Consider the following 9,859-nt stretch of genomic DNA (forward strand, 5'->3'; position numbering starts at 1 on the left):
TGCATAAGAGGTTGCCAGTTTTGGGGAGGACATGTGTCTGCTCATAGTCACCAGCTTTCTAATAGACTTTCTTTTTTTTTTTTTTTTGTCGGTCGTGGGGCTTGAACTCTGGGCCTGGGCGCTGTCCCTCAGCTCTTCAGCTCAAGGCGAGCGCTCTACCACTTGAGCTACAGCGCCACTTCCGGTTTTCTGGTGGTTTATTGGAGATAGGAGTCTCACGGTCTCTCCTGCCCGGGCTGGCTTTGAACCGCGATCCTCAGATCTCAGCCTCCTGAGTAGCTAGGATTACAGGCATGAGCCACCAGCGCCCGGCTTCTAATAGACTTTCGATTCAACCTTTCAAAATGCTTCTCTAGCTCGTGATTGAATTCCTATGTAACAGTAGTTAACTTGGATGTGAACTTCCTTAGGCAGTGCACCAATTACCAAAGGACCTGTTTTCTCACGCAGCTGAAGTAATTTATCTATCTGATAAAACCTTGAAACATTTCAGGGGCCTTATATGGAAATCTTTATAGTAAAAAATTTAAAGCTGGAAGGTTGGTGGCTACTCGGGAGGCTGAGATGTTAGGATCACAGTTCAAAGCTAGGCCACGCAAGAAAGACCTGATCATTTATTAACCACCAAAAAGCTAGAAGTGGAGTTGTGGCTCAAGTGGTAAAATGCCAGCCTTGAGGAAAAAAGCTAAGGAACGATGCCCAGGCCCTGAATTAAAGCCTCAAGTATGAGCATGCACACACAAAATTTATATTATGAGACTTAGTCTTGGATGGGACAACACCTTGTAAGGAGCTATGAAATAACACTCAAATAGTTAACTATTTGAAGGTCCAAGCAATAAAGATGTCACAGCAGCTAGTAAAATTAATGTATGAGCAAGGTAAAATGTGTGCACATTCCTTACCCAGAATGGCCTTAGCCCTTTACCGTGAGTCTGATATATTTTATTTCAAGGTTCTCCAGAGGCAAATGTGCTGGGCTGCATTTAAATTTAACTTTGTGATCATTGTTTTGATTTGCCTCGAAACTAAAGACTTGCTGAAAATCCTAGGCACCTGCAACTTGTCTAGAAAAAGGTAAAAACAACAGTGAAGCCAATAACTCGGAGTTGCTATTTTGTAGTAATACTGGGAGAAAGCAAATACAAAATAGAAACAAAAGCCTCATTACCTAGGTAGAAAATAAGGTTGAGATTCTTTCCTCCTCTCCCTTTTCCTTTTGGAATTCCTTTCTGTCTTTGCAAGTGTATGTAAATCTTTATAATAGCTAAGGAAGTTGTGGCTCGCATCACAATTAAGGTGTGCTTTCACAACTCTGGGACCTCCAGCTAGCTCTTTCAAATGTAATAAAGGATCAAGCAAGGAAAATGAAGCTCGACTGGGTTGGGGAGGACTCAGACCCCAATAAGCTGCCACTGGTTCCCCCAAAACACAAAACCAAAGCATCTAGGCTCCTACTGCGTAACTATCACGGGGAGCTTATTTCCTATTGTTGTGCCTACAACCTGGTTGTAAAATTGTTCAATAATAGGCCTTTTGTGGTCTATGATACACACACCCCGTGTATGTACACCAGTCCTGGGGCTTGAACTAAGTGTTTGGCTGCTGTCCCTGAGTTTTTGTGCTCTACCACTTTAGTTACAGCACCACTTTGTTTTTTTGGTGCTTAATTGGAAATAAGAATTTCATGAAGGGTTGGGAGTGGAAAACAAGGAAACAGGTGACACTGTTCAAAAGGAAATGTACTCATCACCTGACTTGGCTAAGTAAACTCTCTGTATATCACCTTTACAAAAACAAAGTCTCAGACTTTTCTGCCTCAGCTGGCTTCAAACTGATTCTCAGATATCAGGCTACTGAGTAGTTTGGATGACAGTGGTGAGCCACAAGCGTGGCTTGTTTTGTTTTAAATTCCCTTTCCTCTAGGGTGATCCAGAGCCAAACTCTTGGGGATGGAGGGCCCAGGATGACCTGGATCCTGCTAAACTCTTAGTCCCAATTGGTCTGGCCAGGCTCAAAGGAATGATTAATTAGGTGCTGGCTGAGTCTGGGGACTCTTGGCTGTGAATGTTAGGCTTTGGGTGGGCACACCATCAGAGCACTGTGGAAAGGGTATGGAGTGTCAGCAGAGTGCACGAAGGGTCTGTGTTCCCTTATCCCTCTGGAGCAGCCACAGGCCTAGTGAGGCTTTGCTTTCTGCCAATCCCTGCTCCTGGCTTCCTGGGATTTCTGCCTGTTTCCCATGCCTGCCTTGCCACTGAACATCCCAGCCCCTCTGTCTGCCCAGCCATGCCATGCTATGGCCACATTTGATTTATTATTATTTTGTTGGTCTTGGAGCTTGAACTGTGGGTCTGGGCTCTGGCCCTGAGAGTTTTGCTCTGTGTTAGCACTCTACCACTTGAACCACCACTCCACTTATGGATTTTTTTTTGTCAGTCGTGGGGTTTGAACTCTAGGCCTGGGCACTGTCCCTCAGCTCTTCAGCTCAAGGCTAGTGCTCTACCACTTGAGCCATAGCGCCACTTCCGGTTTTCTGGTGGTGTTGCTGTTGTTGTTGGAGATGAGTCTCACAGTCTTTCCTGCCTGGACTGGCTTTGAACCATGATTCTCAGATCTCAGCTTCCTGAGTAGCTAGGATTATAGGCTTGAGCCACCAGCACCTGGCAAAAAAGACTTATATACAGACAGGAAGGAAGGCAAGTGTCCTTGGCCTTATGTTTATGAATACTGGCCAGGGCTGGATTATATAGGGGAAGAATTAGGGCAAGGAGCAAGAGGTCTGCACAGTTAAGCAGTCTTGGTCAGACTCTGGTCTGGTTGACCATGACTTCAGGAGTGGTTCTCTGTGGTCCTGGTGGCTATAGGTAAACAGTTGTTAGCAGGAGAGACAGTTTCCTCTGCAAGGTTCTGGGCTGTCCCTTTATGGATTGATCTGCCTGCAACCCTTGAAATATTTTAGTTAAATCTTACCTGTTGTCCTCAGTCTCCAAGGAGGGGGACAGGAAAATTTAGGGCTAATCAACCTTACAAGTTTCAGACAATTGTACATATATAGTTGAGCAGGAATCTGACCCCAAATTTTGAATAGTAGAGGAGACAGATACCAAATGAAGGCAGAAGCCTTGAGAGAAAAATGCCAAGCAGAGCCAGGTACTGGTGGCTCATGCCTGTAATCCTAGCTACTCAGGAGGAGGCTAGATCGGAGGATCACCATTCAAAGCCAGCTGAGGCAAGAAAGTCTGTGAGACTCTTATCTCCAATGAACCACCAGAAAACTGGAATTGATACTGAGGCTCAAAATGGTAGAGCATTAGCCTTGAGCCAAAGAGCTCAGGGACAGTGACCAGACCTCAAGTTCAAACCCAAAGACTGACAAAAAAAAAAAAGCCAAGACATGAGATCCAGATTTCAACACCAGTATCAGCATGCACACCTGTGTGCATGCACACCTGTGTGCATGCACACCTGTGTGCATGCACACCTGTGTGCACGCACGTGCATGTGCACATAAGCAACAGACTTTCACCTGCTTCTAGTTGATCCTGAACTCACATACAGGGTCAATACTTTTTGGTGAAAACAGTCTGTAATTCCCTGCAGTATTACCACAAGCAAAAACACCAGGACCATGTGGTTTTATGGACAAATTCTAGCAACTCTATAGACTTCCAGAGAATTGAAAAGAACTATTATCCCATTTACTCAAGAAGGCCAACAAAACCTTAATATTAACTACACAAAGAATGTGAAAGGAAAATTGTAACCCCATGTGAGTCTTAAATATAGAGATGAAAAGTACTAAATAAAAATCATAGCAAACCAAATCTTAACGTGTATGGAAGAAAATAACCAATAATGACCAAGTTCAGCATATGTCAGTAATGTAAGGGTGACAACACTAGAATACCTAGAAATATCCTTCAACAAAGGAATAGATTACAGAAATGACAAATGGTCATCTATCTCATCAGATGCAGAAAAAACATTCTGTAAATGCAGTGCTTGTTCATTATAGAAATGCTTGATAAGGTTGGAATAAAAGGAATGCCTAGGGTGTAATGAGACATACACAAGTATATTAATACGAAATCTTAGAAATTGAAAAAAATCAAGAACAGACCAGGGCGCTGGTGGCTCATGCCTACAATTCTAGCTACTCAGGAGGCTGAGATCCAAGGATTGTGGTTCAAAGCCAGCCAGTGAAGGTAAATCCATGACACTTAGATCTCTAGCTAACCAGCACGAAAGCCAGAAGTGGAGTTAAGGCTCAAGTGGTAGAGCACTAGACTTGAGCTCAGGGACAGCCAGGGTCTGAGTTCATGTCCCAGGACTGGCACATATGCACGCACATACACACACAGCACAGCACAAATCTTTGAGTTTTAAGCCCTGGTATAAGCACTAAAAACAGGGAAAAAAGAAAGGCTGTTAAACAATAAAGGGGAGGGTAGGAAGTACTAGGAAATACCAACAGATGAGATTAATTTGACTAAATTATAATATATGCTTGTATAAATTATCATGGGGGGGAGGGAGGAGGTGGGGAGAGAAGGGATGGTATGGGAAAAACAAAGGAGGAGGTAACAATGCTTGATAAGAAATATACTCATTACTCATGTAACTGTACCCTCTGTACAGTATTTTTATGATAAAAATATATATGGAAATAAAATTACCATGGTGAAATCCTTTAATGCAGTTAATTTTTGGGGGGGGAAAGAATCTCAGGGGGCTGGGAATGTGGCTTAGTGGTAGAGTGCTTGCCTAGCATGCATGAAGCCCTGGGTTTGATTCCTCAGTACCACATAAACAGCCCTGGCAGTGGCACTGTAGTTCAAGTGGTAGAGTGTTAGCCTTAAGCAAAAGAACATCAGGGACAGGGACAGTGCCCAGGCCCTGAGTTCAAGCCACAGAACTGGAAAAAAAATCTGAGGAAAGTACAACAGGATTTGCTGTGTGCTTGTATCAGCAGGAGGGTAAATGAGAGAGGATGAACATGGTATAGTACTTAACATGCATGTATGAAAATAGAACTATGGAACCTGTTCGAATTGTTTTAAGAATAGATAAAGGATGAGGGAGAGAGATGGAGATCATGACTTTGATGGGGTATCTTGAACATTCAAATGAAAATGTCACAATGAAACATCCCTATACTAATAAACATCCCTATGTTAATAAAAAAAAATCCTTCTGAATTGAGAGCTGGTAGCTCATGCCTGTAATCCTAGTTACTCAGGTGAATGAGATCTGAGGATTTTGGTTCAAGGCCAGCCCAAGCCAGAAAGTATGAGACTCTTCTCTCCAATTAACCACCAAAAATCTGGAAGTGGAGCTATGGCTCAAGTATAGAGTCCTAGTCTTGAGGAAAAAGACAGAGGGACAGCACCCAGGCCCTGAGTTCAAGCCCCAGGACTAACACATGTGTTAGTCACACATACACAAAAAATGAGAATTTAGCAAACTGATAGACATAATGATGAACAAAAACAACAAAAAAGTCAACAGTAGCTAGGCACTAGTAGCTCACACCTGTAATCCTAGCTTCTTAGGAGATCCAGAGCATTGTGGTTCAGAGCCAGACTTGGTAGAAGAACCTCTGAGACTCCATCTCCAAAATAATCAGTAAAGGGCTGGGCTGGAGGCATAGCTCAAGTGGTAGAGTAGCAGCCCAGTAAGCAAGAGGAGCAAGTGAGCAGCTCCGAGTTCAAACTCCACAAGCCAGTTGTATAACTACTGGGCGGGGGGAGGGGAGGGAACGGTGCTGGAGGGGATGTGGACAGAAGGGAACCTTACTTCATTGTTGATGGGAATGTAAACTTGTTCAACCACTTTGGAAAGCAGTATGGAGGTTCCTCACTTCATTGTTGGTGGGAATGTAAACTTGTTCAACCACTTTGGAAAGCAGTATGGAGGTTCCTCAAAAGACTTCACATAGAGCCTCCCCTATGACCCAGCAATCCCACTTTTGGCATTTACCCAAATGTTTACAAACAAGACCACACTAAAGCTACCAGCACAACTATGTTTATTGCAGCATTATTTACCATAGCTAAGATATGGAACCAACCCAGATGCCCTTCAGTAGATGAATGGATCAAGAAAATGTGGTATATATACACAATGGAATTCTATGCCTCCATCAGAAAGAATGACATTGCCCCATTTGTTAGGAAATGGAAAAACTTGGAAAAAATTATATTAAGTGAAGTAAGCCAGGCACAAAGAAACACAGGTCCCATGGTTTCCCTTATTTGCAATATCTAGTATATGTATGAGTCAAGCGGAAAAAGTCAGATAATGTGATGTTAGGAAAATGAATCCTTAGATAGGTATTTTAATGTTTTTTTTCTTTCATGCATGTGTTTCTAACGCATTTATAAGATTATTTCTTTGTTGCTTTGTATGTCCCTCCCCCACAGTATAACCCCTGCTTTCAATATATTTGATGTCAGTATAACTTGTGGAGGAGATGGGGAAAAACAAGTCGTTTAAGGATTCAGGTGGACCTGTTGCAACAATGAGAAGTACAAATTGTCATGTCAAAAACGAGCTTTACAATGTCGGTGGGGGGGAGGGGGGAAGGATTGGGTGGGGGGGGGAGAGGGGGGGCTGGGAAGGGATGTGAAGGGTAAACAAAGGAGGAGGCTGCAATGCTTGGTAAGAAATGTATGCATTATCCTGCCCATGTAATTGTAACCCCTCTGTACAGTATGTTCACAAATAAAAAAAAAGCCAGTTGTATAACTACTGGGCGGGGTGGGGGGGGGAGGGAAACGGTGCTGAGATTGGGACGATCACAGTTCAAGGCCAACCCAGACAGGAAAGTCCATGAAATCCTTCTCCTCAACCAAAGAGCTGGGCATGGTGTTAGTTACAGTGGGAAACCTAAAGGAGGCAGATTGTGGACCAAGCACAGGCCTGGGCAGGAAGCAAGACCCTTGGAAGGCAGAGGAATGAGTATTAGGTAGATTATGAGTACTAGGCATGCCTGGGGTACATAGTGTTGTAAGGGGAGAAAATAGAAGCCACATTTTGAGAGCTTGAATCTTGGAGTCTTTATTGGAGCACCAGCAGTCTGTGGGCAGCCGATTGTTAGAAAGGCCTGCAGCCTGTGAAGGATTGGCCTCCACCCTATTGTCCCAGGCACATACAGATGTCAGGCAAAACCCCAGGTACAAGTGGATGTGCTTGATGTGCAGGCAGGGCAATCCACCTGAGTCCAGCTGTAAACTTCCCATTATGGGCCCAACTGAAAAGCCCCCAACTCCCTAGACCTAATGGCTTTTTCACTTAACACAGGAAGCAGGCCACAAAGGAAAGAAAGAACAAAAACAATACTGACAAACCAATTCAGCTCCAATGGAGAGCTGGATTGGGATGCCATGGTGACAGGAGCACAGCCAGGAGACAGGACACAAACATGGTGACACGTGGCATGGCCTGCTCACCCCTGAGCCGGTCCAGGCATAAATAGGGTCCAGGCAGGGGTCAGGGTCACAGGACACTCCCAGTCCCAGGCACTGGACTGACATTTTCACTAACTTATCAGCCAAGTGCCTGCCCCTGTCTCCAGGGATCCAGGCACCCCTGTCACCTGAAGGGACCGGGAAGGCTTCACCTTCCCCCACCATGAAGACAAGGTGGCAGACATTAAATGGACATACTCAGGTGCCAGCAGAACTTTTCCTTCTAGGGAAGATAGACCTCAACCTTCCATATAGGGCATACTTAGAGGCTACTCAGAGGCTGGTGATGCAAGCCATTTAGGGAGTTAATTAAGGCAGAATCCTAAACCCAAAGGCATCCTCCTCATTTGCAAAGCTTTCCTAAGGCTATGGCATCTGCATTTCTCGGAAGCAGAGCCCTCCTATCTCACCTTGAGCTAGGCATCTGCATTCAATGAATGAACTCTCTCACCAGAGCTGTTTAGCTCTGGGTGCATAATTGCCTCCACCCAGCAAGAGGCCCCAGAATGGCTGCAGGAAGTTATTTCAACTCAGCCTCCCTACTTCAATAGTGAGTCGGAGACCAAAAGGAAGAAGACGAGGAGGAAAAGGGAGAGGAGAAGACAATTCTAAAAATGTATACAATAGAGCAAAGGTCAAGACTCAGTAATACCGGGCTGGGTAGGTGGCTCAGTGGTAGCGTGCTTGCCTTGCATGCATGAGGCCCTGGGTTCCATTCCTCAGCACCACATAAGCAGAAAAAGCCGGAAGTGGTGCTGTGAGTGCTAGTCTTGAGCTGAAGAGCTGAGGGACAGTGCCCAGGCCCAGAGTTCAGGCCCCATGACCAACAACAACAACAACAAAAACACCAAAAAACAAAAAAGATTAAGTACTACAGTAGACAGATCACTGTTGTTTGAAGGGGACTTTTCCCTTCCAAAATTCGTGTGTGTGCGCGAGAGTGTGTGGGCCCGCATGCAGCAGTCCTGGGCTTGAATTTAGGGCCTGCATTTCCTATAGTGTGAGGCAACAGGAGAAGACACCATGGATGCAGCTGGGCCTCAGGGGGCACCAAGTCTGCTGGCCCCATGATCTTGGATTTACCAGTGTCCACTCTGACCCATCTCAGTTCCCAGCGGCCATGGTGTCCTTAGCACAGAGGAGCCTGCACTTCACATTGATTTTCCTGCCATATATGCCATCGTTGGTCCCCATCAGATCCCCATTTCCTCAGGTGTGTGTGTGTGTAGCCCTAGGTTTCATGCTGGGGCTATTAGGGGGAATACACTGCAAAGGATCGTGCAAGAAGGCACAGATCGGAGGGATTGGTGGATTAGCAATGGCCATGGGGGAGTCCTCTCCCTAAGGGCAATATGGATGCCACTGCTATGTTACATGCCAGCCAGCCACAGAACCAAATGCCCAGCTAGCTCTTTGGTGAGCGCCAGGAGACCAGCCAGCCCTTGGTGACAGGTTGCAACCTGCCTATCAGCTCTGGTGTAAAGTTCTGCTTTCTAGAATGAACTCCTGTGAAGCTACTCATGCCTCTTGTGTAGATTGAAGAAGGAAATCCTTCTGTACAATATCATTCCACAAAAGCAGGAGTTGGGGAGTCTAAGGGGGCAGGGAGGAGGACAGGCTTTGAGCCTTCCCCTGGGTGGTTAAGGCTTCCCTCACTTGCCAAAACCTGGCACTAAAGCACACAATAATCTTATCAAAGAAACCTCTTTGGTCAGGGGCCATGTGCTCCCCCCTCTCAGCCCGTGGGACCCCAGCCCTAATGTGCAGCTGCTTTCTACATAGCGGCCTTCTCGGGCCAGAAGAACAGGGGCCAGCTGTGGGAGGCCAGCTGTGGAATGCCAAAGGAAGAGCCGCAGGCGTGATGGGGTGTGGGCCGGCGGGAGCCGGTAGCAGCGGGGTGCCCCAGGCCGGCCAGTCCGGGGGAAGAAAGGCTTCAAGCCATTGCAGGCTGCTCGGATCGCTGCCATCGACTCCTCGTCTGCACGCTTTGCTTTTTCTTTTTTCTAAACAAAGGTATTCATTTCAAAGACAGCATGGGGATGGCTCAGGCAAAGGAAGGGAATCTCTCACTAAAGAGAAGGCAGAGTAGCCGAGCCATTCTGACTTCGTGTCCATAACGAGGGAAAAGGGGTGAGATTCCGTCCCCTCACCGGAGCCCAGAACTCTCTCTAGGGGATCAGGAGGCGTCTTCCCCAAACTGGGTCCCACACTTGGACCAGAGCACCGGTTGCCCATAGGAGCGGACACGGGTGTCACGGGGTGTCAGGTGCTTCACCGTCCGCTTCCAGCAAGGCTCTGCCCCCAGCTTCCCGCACCGACTCCCGCGGCCCCCCCACCGCTCCCGCCCGCACCCAGCCTCATCCCTTCCCCCGCGCGCGTGCGCTCCT

The sequence above is a fragment of the Dipodomys ordii genome, unplaced genomic scaffold (assembly GCF_000151885.1).
Source record: "Dipodomys ordii isolate 6190 unplaced genomic scaffold, Dord_2.0 Scaffold209, whole genome shotgun sequence".
Lineage (NCBI taxonomy): Eukaryota > Metazoa > Chordata > Mammalia > Rodentia > Heteromyidae > Dipodomys > Dipodomys ordii.